Source organism: Triturus cristatus, chromosome 11 (assembly GCF_964204655.1).
Source record: "Triturus cristatus chromosome 11, aTriCri1.1, whole genome shotgun sequence".
In the NCBI taxonomy this organism is placed as follows: domain Eukaryota; kingdom Metazoa; phylum Chordata; class Amphibia; order Caudata; family Salamandridae; genus Triturus; species Triturus cristatus.
Window position 1 is genome coordinate 1,147,912,636 of NC_140594.1, and position 16,297 is coordinate 1,147,928,932.

At 48.1% G+C, this 16,297-nt stretch overlaps 1 protein-coding gene across 1 annotated transcript in view; it reads left to right on the forward strand.

The window, feature by feature from the left end:
- Window positions 1–16,297, forward strand: part of LOC146788613 (receptor-type tyrosine-protein phosphatase eta-like) — a 192,513-nt gene that overhangs the window by 77,089 nt on the left and 99,127 nt on the right. The window lies entirely within an intron of this gene.

Below are 16,297 nucleotides of genomic sequence, written 5' to 3' on the forward strand. Positions count from 1 at the left end.
AAAAAGCTGAGGGGCAGATTTACAAGGAAGTGACACATCTGCATAGATGTGTCAGTTTCCTTGCGCCAGTGCCAAATGGCCTTGCACCCCCATGGATGCGCTGTATTTACAATACAGTGCTACATGGCGCAAGGATTAACAGATGCGTCAGAAATTCTGACGCATCTGTTAGCCCAAAAGTGACGCTTTGCTGGAGTTGCTCATGACAGTGACGCATCGCCAGCAATGCGCCACTACAGATAGTTGAGTCTCATTCAAAAAGCCCTGAGTCATTCCTCACACCTGTCCCGAACAGGTGTAGGGATCTTGATGCAGTGAAGGCATTGAGTGACTCAGTGAAATGTTGTAAAGTTCACTGCATCAGTTCTACATGGCTTTTTACGTGGGAACGTCCACCTAGCATACATTATACCTGATGCAGGTATAATGTGACGCAGGGCTTTACAATGTGACCCATCTCTCTAGATGCGTCACGTTGTAAATTAACCACATTGTTTGCGCCACCGCTTGCGTCAAAAAGAGTGACGCAATGGTGGCGCAAGGGGCTTGTAAATCTGCCCTTGGATTTTTTTAACAAGGTGATGTTTAGGTTTTGAATTTAAGCTGTTAGATATCATTTCACACGAAATATCTAGTGTGTTTGAAAAAGTTACTGATTTTCCAGGTATTCTTAATTAGTCCTTGTAGTGGGTCTTACTAATCTACATTAGCAATACATTTTAAGGAGTGACCAAAACAATAATGTTAAAGCATGAGCAATGTTTAATATAGGGAGAGTTGTACATGAAGAAATGTGAATAAATGCTAAATAAAAAAACATCTTTTATATTTAAAAAAATATTTTGTATCATTGAATTATATGCAGATATATGCTATCCATGCTTCTTTCGTGGAAACTAAAGGGAGCCATCAGGAGTGCATTTTCATGCCTTCCCGAGGTATGAGCCATCTACCTAGCTAGCGGAATGACCACAATTGTCTGAGAAGCAGGAATATATTGCTGCATACATACACACTTTCCCTGCTAGAATATTTGCACACAGAAATACCGCATTTGCAAGCCCCATTTACCTATTTGGAATCCTCACCAATTTTGGAGTTTTTACTTTTAAATCATTTTTTGTCCAAATGTTTTGAGTTAGAGAGATTTAATTTTTTTGTAAATAGTTTCCTATTTAGAAAAGTTAATCATACTCATGAGAATACCTCTTTAGCTTTAAATTTGCTGAACACAAATTTCTGGATGCAATTTGAATCTCTGTACATGCAGCTCTTCCAATCTAAACACACATAGGATTAGTTTGATGCATATTTCAAATTATTAAATGGAAAAATACTGTCTACTGGTTTCATCATTAGATATAAAGATTAACCCAGGATAGTGCTGGAAATGTGAGCTTGTATTCTTGTATTGAAGACATATGACAAAATATTTCTGTGAAAATAATTTTAAATGCAGCAATGAATTTTCAGTATTTTTATTTGTATAGTCGTAGTCCTTTCTCACTTCTTGTTAAATAAAAATACTTGTTGCAAACTGTCTTCAAAGAAATGAATGAAAATGGACATTCATATAATTTCAACTTCAGAAAGAACATCAGTCACTGTTAATTTGCTATATAGTGAAATATTTAATTTTTTTCAAAAACTAGCAAAAGGTGCTTTCGGAACAAGTGATCAGAAATATCTCAAATTGAATCAATCCAGGGTTTGCACACCATGCCACCTCAATTTGGGACCCAGCTATATGCAAATCAGTCTTGACCCAGCTCCAATACGAAAAGTGCAGCCCAAACTGCCAAGCCATATCCTCCCTGAACCAGAAAACAAGCAACTCAGGACCAATTTCACAATGGTTATGGGCTCTTGAGACGGGTCCAGCTTGGGTTCCCACTTAGGGAAAAACAATAAGTATACAAATCAATGATGGATAGAATGCTTGAATTATTCTCATCCACCGGTAATCACTCGTGTGCATCCCAAACCATCACTATTGTGCACACCATGCCACTTCAGTTTGGACCCAGCTACATGCAAATCAGTCTTGACCTTGCTCCTGTAGAAACAGTTCAGCCCAAACTGTCTAGCCAGGATCTTACTGAACCACAACACAATCAACCCAGGATCTGTTTTGCCCTAGGTATGGGCTCATCAACCAGGTACAGCTTGGTCCCAGTGACACAGTATGCAGAGGACTCACATCTGGGCATATCCATCCTACTTATGCCAACAGAATAAGATTACAAAACAAGGATGGGTGGAATGTTTTAATTAATCTCAGCTACTAGTAATCACTCAGGGCAGCATCCCAATGCATTGTTATGTTGCACACCATGCCACCTCAGTTTGGACCTAGCTATATGCAAGCCAGTCTTGACCCTGCTCCGATAGGAACCATCCAGCCTGAACGGGCAAGCCAGGTCCTCCCTTAACCAGAACACGAGCAAATCCAGGACCAGTTTTGCCCTAGTTATGGGCTCATCAGCCATGCACAGCTTGGTTCAAGTACATCGTGTGCACAGGACCGTACCCTGCATGATCAGATTGCTGCTCATGCCTCCTCGCCCCTGCCTTCTGTTTTCCATGTGTGGGCCCTCATTCCCTCTCTCCTGCCTTCCATGGGCCGTTGGAGTACTCCTGCCCCCTCCCTCCTGCCCTTCATGGTCTGTTGTGCTGTAACTGCACCTCCCGTCTGTCAGGTATGGTCAACCTGTTGCCCTGGCCTCATTCCCCTCTGCTCTCTTTTGTTCATGTGCAGGGCCTAGTCCCCTCCCTATTACTTTCCATGGTCTGTTGTGCTGCACTGCCCTGCCGCTTGCCCTGTGTGGTGTATTGTGCTGCTGCAACTCCTGGCGCCTGCCCTGTAAGGTCAGTTTTTTGCCCCAGCTTACCTCCTTCGTGCCCTCTATTGTTCAAATCCATGTCTGTACCCCATTCCTCCTGCCCTCTGTGGTCCAATGTAACATACATGCCAACATTTTGATCTTAGTAAGAGGGAGATAAAAAAAAAACAAATGTTGGGAATTGATTTTCCTCATTGCCTTACATTGATAAAGAGGAGATTTTAGGTGCAAGACAGCTACAATAAAGTCCTTCTGGGCTTCAAAATGTCACTTGCCTAAATCGGGTCTGTTGGCATGTATGGCTGAATTGCCACTGCCTCTCCCTACTGCCTTTATTAGTCTGTTGTATTGCAACTGCCTTTCCTGACTGTTCTACATGGTTGGTTTGTTGCTCCTGCCCTCTCCTCCTTCCCAGTGAGGTCAGATTGCTGCCTCTTCCCCCTCCTCTATGTCCTCAATTTTCCGAGTCCAAGGCCCTGACCTCTTTCTTCCCACAGTATTCAAATGAACAACAAGATCGCTAACATTCTATCTTGATTTCAAAAGTGCGGCATGTCTGAAGTCATCTTGATGTAATCAATACTGTAATACCTAACTTATCGGCTGAATCAAGGGCTGTGGATGTGCTATCTACGGTATTGTCGGAATTACCTGAGGGTATCCTTTTAGTGGTAGGTGGGGACTTTAACTCCCACTTTGAACCTCTTGAGGGTTTACTAGATGCTATAAACCAGGAGGAGGATGACTTTTGGGAAATTCCACAGGTGGTTGGCCCCACTGTAAGATTTTGGACCCCCCTGGCTCTTCAAATTACTTCCTTATCGCTCGCTCATTCTATTAGAGCATGCAATGGGCGATCCAAATCTGATAACCCCCCGAAGACTACCTTTAATATATCTGGTAGAGAGGCTCAACTTGACTATATCTTCGTCCAGTGCAAGGAATGGAAGCGAGTCCAGGATTTTGAGGTGCTTTCTAGGGGTGAAAGTGATCATAACCCCCTGATCTTGGACTTCGCTCTACCAGATTTGGGTCTGATTGAACCTGTGTCGTACTTGGATAGAATAAACACTCTTGCCCTCTCTAACAACAGACGAAGGGTGAAATGGCCCAAACTGGTTAGTAATCCAGAGGATATTTCCAGAGTTTATGTGAGTGTTAGCTCAACTTTGGATGAATTGGTTGGCCTCATTGACTCTGAATCAACTCCAGATATCAACAGGGAAATTGCTGCACTTAATAATGCACTTTACATAAGCTTATCAAATATTTTGAATCCCCTAGCTCCCTTGAAGAAACAGCAACCTAGAAAGCATCCATGGTTTAATAGGGCCTGTAGACTGGCAAAAGCAGAATTAATGACAGCACTAAGGCAAATGATAGTAGAGACCTTATTAATTCTAAACGACGTGCTTATCGTTATTTAATCCACCATGCTAAGCTTGAGTGGAGTAGTCAGAACTGGGCCTATCGAACATCTGCTTTGTCGGATTGCGACTCCTGCAGATTTTGGAAGATCGTGACTACTGGTTCGACCGAGATAGACTCTGCAATCAGCCCGAATATTGCCCCACAAGTTTGGGAGGAGCATTTCAGTCTTTTATACAAGTGCCAGTCCCTTAGTACGGTTCCCCCCTTGTTTGAATTGTCGCTAAGTGATAACTGTGCGCTTGATTCAATTAGTTTTACTCTTGTCGAAGTCCAGGCTGCCATCTTGGCACTCCCTGTCGGAAAGGCCCCTGGTCTCGATAAGGTGCCCGGTGATCTTTATAAACATGAACCAAGAGTCTGGGCTCCCTATCTTTTAACTATATTTAATGGAATTGCTAGGGGTATGAAGATTCCTTCTACTTGGCTGGGTGCGGAGGTGGTCCCAATTTTCAAGAAGGGATCGCCTCTTCTCCCAGCTAACTATCGGCCTATTAGTTTAATTGATGTAGCCCAAAAACTTTTTGCCAGGCTGACTTTGGATCGCCTAATGGATTGGATTGATGAGTTTGAGATCCTGAACCATTACCAGGCTGGCTTTAGGAAATGTGTATCTACCATTGATCAGATCTTCAGGTTTAATATGCTCTTTTGGAAGACGGTCATGGTTGAGGGCGGATCCCTATATACTGTTTTTGTAGATCTTCGATCAGCATTTTACTTGGTCCCACATACCAAGCTATGGGCTGTCCTTCGCGATTTAGGAATTCCACCCCCCCTTCTTGACATCATAATTCGACTACACACTGATAATTTTGCCAAGGTTAGATGTGGGAGAGAGGGAAATTTATCATCTAGCTTCCCTGTCAACAGGGGCGTTCGCCAGGGCTGCGTCCTGGCACCTACCCTCTTCTGTCTGTATGTAAATGGAGTTATCCCCTATCTAAGTGTGGTTCCTAATAGAGATGCGCCCAAGCTCGCGGGTGTGGGGATTTCGGCGATTATGTTTGCTGATGACACCCTGCTACTCGCCAAGTCCCCCATGGGCATCCAACGAGTTTTGGACGGTTTCGTCTCTTTTTGTCAAGATAGGGGGCTGGAAATTAATACGACCAAAACAAATTTTATGATTTTGAATCCCCCTAAAAAATCCCGCCCTAATCCGACCATCGATGGTGTTAGTTTGGAGAGAGTTCGGACGTTTGAGTACTTAGGAGTGACCATAAATGAAAACTTCCTATGGACTCAACACCAGACCAAATCTCAACTAAAATTAACACAGAAAATTGGGGGGATTATTAAACTCTGGAATAATTCCTACATAAAACCTATTGGCCCCCCTCTAGAGATCTACAAAGTGCAGGCCAGAGGGGCAGTAATTTATGGCGCGGAACTGTGGGGTCACAATTGCCCGCAAGAAATGGTGGCCATTGAAAATAAATTTATTCGCCAACTGTTATCCCTTCCTACCAGTACTCCCCTTCTTCCTCTTAGGCTAGATCTAGGAATTAGATCCATCAAGGAGGAACTAGGCCTAAAGCCATTAACTTTTTGGCGGCGTCTTTGGGCAACCCCTGAACTTAATACCTATAGACTAGAATTTTTGGATTTATTGAAGTACCAAACTATACAAAACCTTCCCTGGTTAAATTATATTAAGGAAGAGTTTGATAGGTTGGGTTGCCCTTCTCTGTGGAGTTCTCCAGAACACGCATCTAAGATTATAACACGTAAAGTTTTGGTTAAAATGTACCACGAAAGTAACCGGTCGGCTTGGCTGACCTCTGATAATTTGGGTTCCATGACAAGTTCATTCATCTTAATAAAAGATTACTACAAGTTTGAGATAGTGCTGAATGATATTTATCCTTCTACCCTTAGAAAATTATATCTCCAATGGAGATATAATTCGCTTCCAATCCGCGCTCTTACAAGCACCCTCCATCCATTGTTAATTGTCCCTTCTGCACTGACCAGCCCGAAAATGATCTCCATGTAATCCTCTTTTGTCCTTTGTACGCAGCATCTAGGAAAAAGTGGATTGTCCCCCTATGTAAAAAATGGGGCTTTAGGAAACATTTGGAAGCATATCGAATACTAAAAACGGATTTATCACCTCTAACCGTTTTTGCTGTTAGCAAATTTCTAGACGCAATGTGGAAAACCAGAAGAAAGTCTTTGTAATTTTGAGATTACTTAGTTTCACTTTTTTCTGTTTGTGTTGGGTGACTGGTCGTATTGTCATCTTATGTGCACTGCTAACTTGACAGTATTCATTTTCCGGCTATAAAGTGTATTCTGGTATATATTTTCAATTTTTGATTCTACTATTTGTATTGTCTGTTTATTCTGTGTTTTTCTTTTATGACTCACTGTAGTCGAAATAAAGATGTATTAAAGGTAAAGGTAATACCTAACGCATTTCCTTTGGAAATTATAAAAATGAGGGTTTTTTCCCCATCAACATTATGGTTAGTGCTCTAAAAAACTAAAATGAGGACACATTTTCTGAGTTCTGAAATAGCGACAAAGTGCTTTTAAATTATTTGCCATCCTTCTGTTTTCATATCCAGGTGATCACTTGATTATTTGTTGCACTTAGTTGAGAGGATGAGGCGTTATGGTCAGACCTACTGACTTTGCAACCAGGGAACCAGGTTCGAGGTTTGGCATCGGCTCTACTTCCTGTAATTTTTGACCAAATTACTCAATCACCCCACAGTTTTCTCTTCTCAAGCATGAATCATGAAATCCCAGCAGAAGGTCAGTATTTTCCACAGGGTAAAATCTCTTAGAACAAACCACAATTCCTAAACTTTGTATGGTATCATCGACAAATTATTATATTGTAACTAAAATCTGTTATTACCCTTTATGCATGCTCTTTTTTTTGAGACCCTAAAGCCTGCCATTTTCTACAATGCTTTTCAGAAGGGTCCATGTCCCAGAGTCCTGTGATGGCTACTTTAGCATGTTGTCCATATTGTGGCCAGCGAATAAAGGGTGCCTCACTGGGACTCCCTGTAGGAGGCTGGCTTGGTATATGGTTCACACTTATTTAAGTGTAGCACCCTGCACCAATCGAGACAATCCTTATGTTGATTTTAGTGGTTTAGCCAAACGTATAAAGCTCTCTAAGTGATGGTGGTGGAGAGCAGCCTCCAGGCCTCCAGGCTTAGTCGAGGAGGATTGTGAAGCAGCTTGTTTTACCAATATCCAAGCTTACAGTGTAGGCTAACTGAAAAAGAACCACACAGTGTACTTGTAAAAATACCTATGTATTACAGACACCCACTAACACACTGCAGTATCTCCAACCAGGAGATACGATCACAATACACACAATATTTCATCAACAAAACAGGTAAGTAGTACAGAAATACAATGGGCTCCAAGGGGAGACCAAACCATATACTAAAATAGTGGAATGCAACCCACAACCGAAGTCGAGAATGGACCTAGAAGATGTACAAGACCTGGAGACCCAAGGAACCACCCAAGGTGTGTATCTAGGAACCCTACAGAGGCCATGAGTAGATTTGGAACACGACACGTGCTCAATGGAAGTCAATGGGTACGTTGAGGTTGCAGTTTTCAAAGAAGAAGGACCCGTCCCAGTGTACACTGACAGAAACCAGTGGAAGATGGAAGGTCAGAGGGCCACCCCACCGGTGGATACCCCAGGAACCAGAATGCCTACACCAGGGGAGCCAGGTGTACAGGTTCGGACTGGCGTTAGAGACCATCTAGGACCACAATGGAGGATTTCAGGAAGGATGCTGCTGGAGAAGAAGATGGAGTCTGGTGGAACCCAAAGGTGGGTTCAAGATGAGACGAACCTGTAAGCAGAGGGGACAGAGTCAAAGCTACTCAAGAGTGACCAGGAGGCATGGAAGATGAATGCCCACCAATGCCGTTGGATGCAGGGGAGTTTATGGTGCCTTCGTAGGTGTAGCTGTTTGGACCAGGCAACGCTGTGGAAAACCTGCAGCCATTCACGAGCTGTCCCATGTCGGATATTGAGAACAGGGGGTCAGTGTCCGACAGGGGTACCAACACACCTTAGCAACAGGCTCAGAAGTCAACAGAAGGTGCAAATGTTAGGATCAGCCAGTTCCAAGGGATTCACCACGACTAGACAAGTCAGAGCAGGCCCCGACCAACAGGGGTGCCCGCTGGAGTTAGCAGGAGAGCCGAAGTTCTCTGGAGGAGAGAGACGTCAAGCCTGTAAAACGGCCAACCAACGCGGTGCACAGGGACTCAGTTCCAGCAATGCGGATGAAAGAAACTGGCTTCAGACTCGGTATGAGGTCAGCACAGGCCTCGATGAATTACAGAACCGTCACCTGTGTTACTGGACCTTTCGGAGTCAGTTGACCCAGGAGCAGCAGAATCAGTCAGCTATGTTGTGGTACCTGTGGATGCAGGGAACTGACTCCTTCACTCCAAGGGAGATTCCTTCGGTAGTGTTTGAGTGTCCACAGGCACTGAACGGAACCTGTATGGATCATGGACACTCTCAATGCAATGGACTTGCAGGACGATGAGGCCAGGAGCAGACAGAGTCTTCCTTAGGACTGAATCGGTTCCCAAAAGGGAAGCTTGATGCGATCAGTCTGACGCGGTCAGTCCGACGGTGGTCATTATGTCCAGACGATTGAAGTTGAAGTGGAGCTTGATCTGAATTGACTCCCATGACCAATCTAGGGACCCAACCACAGGTGAGCACTTAAGGACCCTAAGGAGAGGGTTGGGATGATTCAGGGATCCCTCCCAAAGAAGGGGCTGGACAGTGGGGAGGGTACTTCCATGTCCTTTGTCCAGTTTGGTGCCAGAGCGGGAGCCAATGGCTCCCTGAAGTGGTTTGAACCTAAGTATGCAAGGGGGGCACTAAACGTGCCCCATAAGCCATCTCTGTGGTGTTGGCAAGCGCCCCCACCCCAACCCAATACACTAAATCCTGTTGAGGAGGTGGTCACACCTCCCTGTGACAGGAATCCTATTGTGCTACCTTTCCCTGCTTGGGCTTTGCCCAGCAGCAGGAGGGCAAAATCATGTCTGTGGTCCGCAGCAGCCCCAGGTTGCTGTCAGGCTCTGTGAGATCGGTCCTGGGAGCATGAAGGGCTCCCCGGAGGAGCCCTACCGTCGATGGAATCATACCTCCAACACCGGACACTGTGTTGGGGTATGATTCCAACATGTTTGATACCAAACATGCCCAGGTTAATTCCAGACAGTGACCTCTGTATGTATTGTAAAGGCTGATCCACTTAAAAAGCCTGAAGAATGGACTCCGGGGTTTGTAGGGGTGTCCTGCTCATGCTGGGGCACCCTCACACTTATAACCGAGCACACTGACTTTGGGACTGAAAGGCCTACTAGAGGTGTGACTTATAGGTTCTAAGGACAGTGCTACTAGATATAAGGAAACATGTCTATTGTGAGAGTCTGCAAGGACAGGACTGTAGTCAGGGTTTGGAGGATACCTCATGGATGTCATAATACATGCTGCAACCAATGGGGGACCCCTGGGGCACCTATGACCTAGGTACCTCAGTGCTATATACCAGGGACTTACAAGGGTTTACCAGTAGTCAAATAAGAATGTACCAAAGTACTCACCGTAGGCAATTTAGGGAGGAAGCACAGATACTGGGATCCTGATTAGCAGGATCCCAGTCAGACTAGTCAGAAAAACAGTAGAACACAGCAAAAAGTGGGGGTAACCATGAAAGCAGTTCCTTCTTTCCTGCACTCCCCAACATGCTCTTTGGGGTCTCGATGCGCTCACTCTGCCCCTTACATATTTTTTGTAATACATTTACAGGACACAGGGACCAAGTTCCTGAGTCTTGTAATGGCTGCCAATTCACATTGTTCAGATTGAAACCAACCAATTAGGATTGACTAGTTCCCTTTAAATTGGCCAATCAGAGCATAGCTGGACACCAACTGTTGCGATAAACAATAATTTTTTTACCTTCATTTCTCAAAAACAAAGTAGGGATTTACACCAAATCACAAAAAGCTCAATCTGTGGACCAAGATCTAGCTTCCTGACGAATTTGGTGTAATTCTTTTGCTAGACCTATCATCCTTAGCGTAGTCTTCCCTTAACGTTTTGCCTGCTTACCTCCACTTTTTGCTCTATCCTTTTGTTGGACTTAGTACTCGGAGCACTTTAACACTGCTGACCAGTACTAACGTGCATGTGCTCACCCCTAAACATGGTGCCATTTGTGTATACATGATCTGCATGTCTAGTTTACCTGAAAGTCCCTTGTAAAGTGATATTTAATATACCCAGGGCCTGTAAGCTAATTGCTACTAGTGGACCAGGCACACTGGTTGTGCTACCCACACAAGTAGTCTTTCAAAACTGCCATTTTGACTCTGCATTTAAAACCACTTGCCAAGCCTTAAACTCCCCTTTTTTAGCACATAGGTCACACCTAATGTAGGCCTTAGAAAGCCCCATGGGCAGGGTTCCTTGTAACTTAAAGGTAGAAAATATACTTTTAAGTTTTACATGTTCGGGTAGCGAAAAACTGCTAAATTCGTTTTTCATTACAGTTAGGCCTACTCATCTAATAGGCTAGCATTGGGAATTCCTTAATATAATTTTCAGTTGTAATTCCCGATTAGTTAGGAGTACTTGAATCATGTTACATATATTTGGAATGGTAATGATAAATCCTCTTTAATGTTAAGTGGGATTTAACATCACTATTTTAGAAATGCAATTTTTTGAAAGTGGACATTTCTATGCTCTTAACTTTGCTGTGTGTGCCTGCAGTCTGTCACCAATACATGTCTGGGCTTGATGACAGCTATAGTTTGAGTATTCCTTCTAGACAGTCACAAACACAGGAAGGGTGGGCCTGACAGAGGACTCATCTACATTCATTTGTATTCTAATAGCCTTCCTGTCCAGGAAGGGGTAGTGAGAGCTGACACATCCTAATAGGCAGTGTCCTGTGTACCAAACAAAGGGCTGATTACCCCCACAGATAGCCTGGCAGACAGGGCTGGGATGCAAAGATGACCTGTACACTTCAAGGAGCTTCTTTGAAGTCAACTTCACTTTGAAGGCACATTTGGGTATAAGTACTGGGGCTCCTACCCTACCAATGCAGTACACAACTGGGCCTGTGAAAACCTCTGTCACGAGTAAGGACTGTTGTGCTACATGGATTGCCACTTTGCTTAACTCAATCAATTAATCAATCAATCATTCCGTTTGTAAAGCATACTACTTACCCGTGAGGGTCTCAAGACGCTGGGGGGAGGGGAATGCTGCTACTGCTCAAAAAGCCAGGTCTTGAGGAGTCATCTGAAGGTCAGCAGGTCTTGGGTCTGCCGTAGGTGGATGGGGAGGGTGTTCCAGGTCTTGGCGGCGAGGTGGGAGAACGATCTGCCGCCGGAGGTTGCTCTTCGGATGCGCGGGACTGTGGCGAGGGCGAGGTCGGCGGAGCATAGCTGGCGGGTGGGGGTGTAGAAGCTGAGTTGTTTGTTGAGGTACGCTGGTCCGGTGTTGTGGAGTGCCTTGTGTGCGTGGGTGAGGAGCATGAAGGTTATCCTCTTGCTGACGGGGAGCCAGTGCAGGTCTCTCAGGTAGGGTGTGATGTGGCTGCGGCGAGGGATGTCGAGGATCAGGTGTGCAGAGACGTTCCGGATGCGTTGAAGCCTTTTCAGGAGTTTGGCCGAAGCTCCTGCATAGAGTGCGTTTCCGTAGTCCAGCCTGCTGCTGATGAGGGCCTGGGTGACCGTTCTTCTCGTTTCGGTGGGGATCCACTTGTAGATCTTGCAGAGCATGTGGAGGGCGTTGAAGCAGGAGGAAGAGACGGCGTTGACCTGCTTAGTCATGGATAGGGTGGAGTCAGGGATGATCCCTGAGTTGCGTGTGTGGTCGGTGGGTGTTGAAGCTGATCCCAGTGCGGTCGGCCAGCAGGAGTCGTCCCAGGCCGAAGGGGTGGATCCGAGGATGAGGACCTCCGTCTTGTCCGAGTTCAGCTTCAGTCGACTGTTCCTCATCCATTCAGCGACGGCCTTCATTCCTTTGTTGAGGTTGGTTTTGGTGGTGTGGGGGTCCTTGGTGAGGGAGAGGATCAGTTGGGTGTCATCGACGTAGGAGATGATGTTGAGGTCGTGGAGTCGGGCGACGTGGGCGAGTGGTGCCATGTAGATGTTGAACAGCGTTGGGCTGAGGGATGAGCCCTGGGGTACGCCGCAGATGATATCGGTGGCTTCGGAGTGGAAGGGGGGGAGGCGGACGCTCTGTGTTCTGCCGGAGAGGAAGGAGGTGGTGCAGTTCAGGGCCTGCTCTTGGATCTCGGCGTCATAGAGGCGTGTTCGTAGTGTGCAATAGCAGACTGTGTCGAAGGCGGCTGACAGGTCCAGGAGGATGAGGGCCGCGGTTTCTCCATTGTCTAGCAGGGTTCTGATGTCGTCGGTGGCGGCGATGAGGACAGTTTCGGTGTTGTGGTTGCTGCGGAACCCAGATTGGGACGGGTCCAGGATGTTGTTCTCCTCGAGGTAGCGGGTCAGTTGTCTGTTGACGGTCTTCTTGATGACCTTCGCCGGGAACGAGAGCAGAGAGATGGGCCAGAAGTTTTCGAGGTCCTTGGGGTCCGCCTTGGGTTTCTTGAGTAAGGCGTTGATCTTGGCGTGCTTCCAGCTCTCTGGGAAGGTTGCTGTCTTGAAGGAGATGTTGATGGCTTTCCGTAGATGGGGTGCGATGGCGGTGCAGGCTTTGTTGAAGATGTGGTGTGGGCAAGGGTCTGACGGAGATCCGGAGGGGATGGTGTTCATGATCTTGATGGTGTCGGCGACGTTGATGTTGGTCCAGGAGAGCAGGCGGTTGGTGTGGGTTGTGGTCGTGGGGGCGGGTGTCTCAGTGGTAGTCGGGCGGTTGTGGGTTTGAAACTGTCGTGGATGTCTGTGATCTTGCGGTGGAAGAAGGTGGCAAGCGAGTCACACAGGTCTTGCGAAGGTGGGATGTCATTGGTGTTGGAGCTGGGGTTGGAGAGTTCCTTCATGATGTTGAAAAGCTCCTTGTTGTTTTGTGCGTTGTTGTCTAGGCAGTCTTTGAAGGATGCCCTTTTGGCGGATCTGATTAGGTGATGGTGTCTTCGGGTGCCATTCTTGTGGGCTGTGTAGCTGTCCGGTGTTCGTTCACGGAGCCAGTTCTTCTCTAGCTTTCGGCAGGTTTGCTTGAAAGCCTGGAGGTCTTCAGTGAACCAGCTGGCTTTCTTGCTGGTGTGGCTTTTGGAGGGTTTCTTGAGTGGGGCGAGGGTGTTGGTGCAGTTGTTGATCCACTGTCTGAGGTTGCGGGCGGCGGTGTCGGGGTCGGTGGGTTCAGCAGGTGTGTTCTGGGCGAGGGTGGTGGTTAGCTGGTCTTCGGTGGCTTTGCTCCAGCAGCAGCGGGGCATCTGTTGGGTGCGGTGGTGCGTGGTGGGTTTCCGGAAGGTGAAGTGGATGCAGCGATGGTCGGTTCAGTGGAGTACGGTGGTGTGGCTGAAGGTGACGTGGGAGCTTGCGGAGAAGATGGGGTCAAGCGTGTGGCCGGCCGAGTTGGTGGGTGTTGTTACGAGTTGTCTGAGTCCGTGGCTGGCGAGGTTGTTGATCAGGGTGGTGGAGTTGGTGTCGTTGTTGTTCTTGAGGTAGAAGTTGAGGTCCCCGAGGAGGATGCAGTCCATGCGAGGGCGTGTGTGCTGATGCAGTCGGCGATGGAGTTGCTGAACTGTGGTCGGGGTCCGGGGGGGTCTGTAGACGAGGGTTCCTCTGAAGGTGGTGTTGGGGTCGGTGTGGATCTGGAAGTGCAGGTGTTCGGCGGTGCTGAGGGTGTCGTCGGTGTTGGTCGAGACTCTGAGGGTGTTCCTGTGACGATGGCGATTCCGCCTCCTATTTCGTTGGTGCGGTCCCTGCGGGTGATCTTGTAGCCGTCCGGGATGGCTATGCCGATGTCGGGTGCTGAGGAGGGGTTCATCCAGGTCTCTGTCAGGAAGGCGATGTCTGGGGAGGTTGAGTCGAGCAGGTCCCAGAGTTCGGCGGCGTGTTTGCGGGCGTAGCGGGTGTTGAGAAGGATGCAGCTGAGGTGGTTGGGTTCTTTCCTGGTCGGAGGTTTGTTGGGCCGGATGCTGGTGAAGCTGCAGTTCTGGCAGGAGAAGGGCCCTTGGGTGCGCTTCGGGGCGGCCAGGCAGCAGGTGCGAGCTCGTCCAGCATTGAGTGTGTGGAGGGTGCTGGGGTCGTAGCGGAGACGGGCGTCCTGGATTTCGCTGGGGCCAGGGGTTCTTGCGCTGGGCACGGTCCAGTCGTGGATGGGCGCAGACGGGCTTGCCTTTGGCACGCCAGCGGCACAGCCGCCGCCATAAGAAGGGGAGGTGGGAGGGAGGAGGCAGCTGGGAGGGGGGCGGACGAATGGGAGCGGAGGGCTGGGCCGCAGGGGACACAGCGACGGGAAAGCAGGACCGGAGACGGACACAGAGGGCAAAAAACCAGGCACAACAAAGCAGGGGGGTGAAGGGGGGGAAAAAACGAGCACAACGAAACAATTAGGGAAACACACAACAACAGCAGCAAGCAGGCAAAAGCAGGACCGGTGAAGGACACAGAGGGCAAAAACAGGTACAACAAAGCAGGGGGAATGAAAGGTGAAGAGAACGAGCACAGTAGCAATTTCAGAATCAGGCAACAGCGGCAAAAACAGGCAAAGGACACAGAAGGCAAAGTGGGCACAACAAAGCAGGGGAAATGAAAGGGGGAGACAAGCGAGAACAAGTGATAATCACAGATTCAGGCAATAGCAGCAAGATCAGGCAAAAGCGCGAGAGCAAACCAAGGGCCTAGCACTGGCCACCACGGATGAGGCGCAGGTGGTAGCCTGTGTGTGGAGGTGTTCCTCGATCTCCCAGTAGCAGCTGGGCTGGGACACAGGCACAGGCTGGTGGCGCTGCGTGGCGTGGGGAGCGACCTGCCTGGATCGGGGTCAAGGGTCGCTCCCTTCACCGCGCAGTGGCCGCCATAAGAAGGGGAGGTGGGAGGGAGGAGGCAGCTGGGAGGGGGGGCAGACGAATGGGAACTGGGGGCGGGGCCGCAGGGGCGCAGGGGCAGGAAAGCAATGACCGGAGAAGGACACAGAGGGCAAAAACGGGCACAACAAAGCAGGGGAATTGAAAGGTGGAGAGAACGAGCACAGTAGCAATTTCAGAATCAGGCAACAGCGGCAAAAACAGGCGAAGGACACAGAAGGCAAAATGGGCACACCAAAGCAGGGGAAATGAAAGGGGGAGACAAGCGAGCACAAGTGATAATCACAGATTCAGGCGATAGCAGCAAGATCGGGCAAAAGCACGAGAGCAAACCAAGGACCTACCACTGGCCACCAGGGATAAGGCGCAGGTGGTAGCCTGCGGGTGGAGGCGGGCCTCGATCTCCCAGCAGCAGCTGGGCTGGGACACGAGCACAGGCTGGTGGCGCTGCACGGCGTGGGGAGCGACCTGCCTGGATCAGGGTCAAGGGTCACTCTTAAATGACTGTTCTAAGGAACTGCTTTACTGCTGTGCTGAGCTCCCCTGATGCCTGTTGATCTCTGCCCTGCTGAGCACAAGGACTGGACCCATCTCACTTGAACTCAGAATGACTCCAAAGGCTTGCTGGCTTGCCTCCTGTTTTCTGAAGTCTCATGGTCATCAAGGACTTCTTACAACCCTGCTGATGCTACTGGACTCTGCCATCTGTGAATCATACCCTTGCCTCAGGTACCCCCTCCAGTCCTGAGCCTCAGAAGTGGATGCTACAGCTGTTGTGCTACAAAATCGGTGCACCGTCACCACTGCGACGATCCTAACCGACATAGTGCCCATCGACACTAACGCAGTGCCAATCTGAAGACATCCCTGCGCGGGTTGATTATGGGGCAGAACCCAACTGCAAGGTTTGATAATGACACAGCACCGATCTGAGGTCCTTACTGCGAGGCTTGACTTCGATGCATCAAACGGACTGCATGAATCTGAACAGCGCAT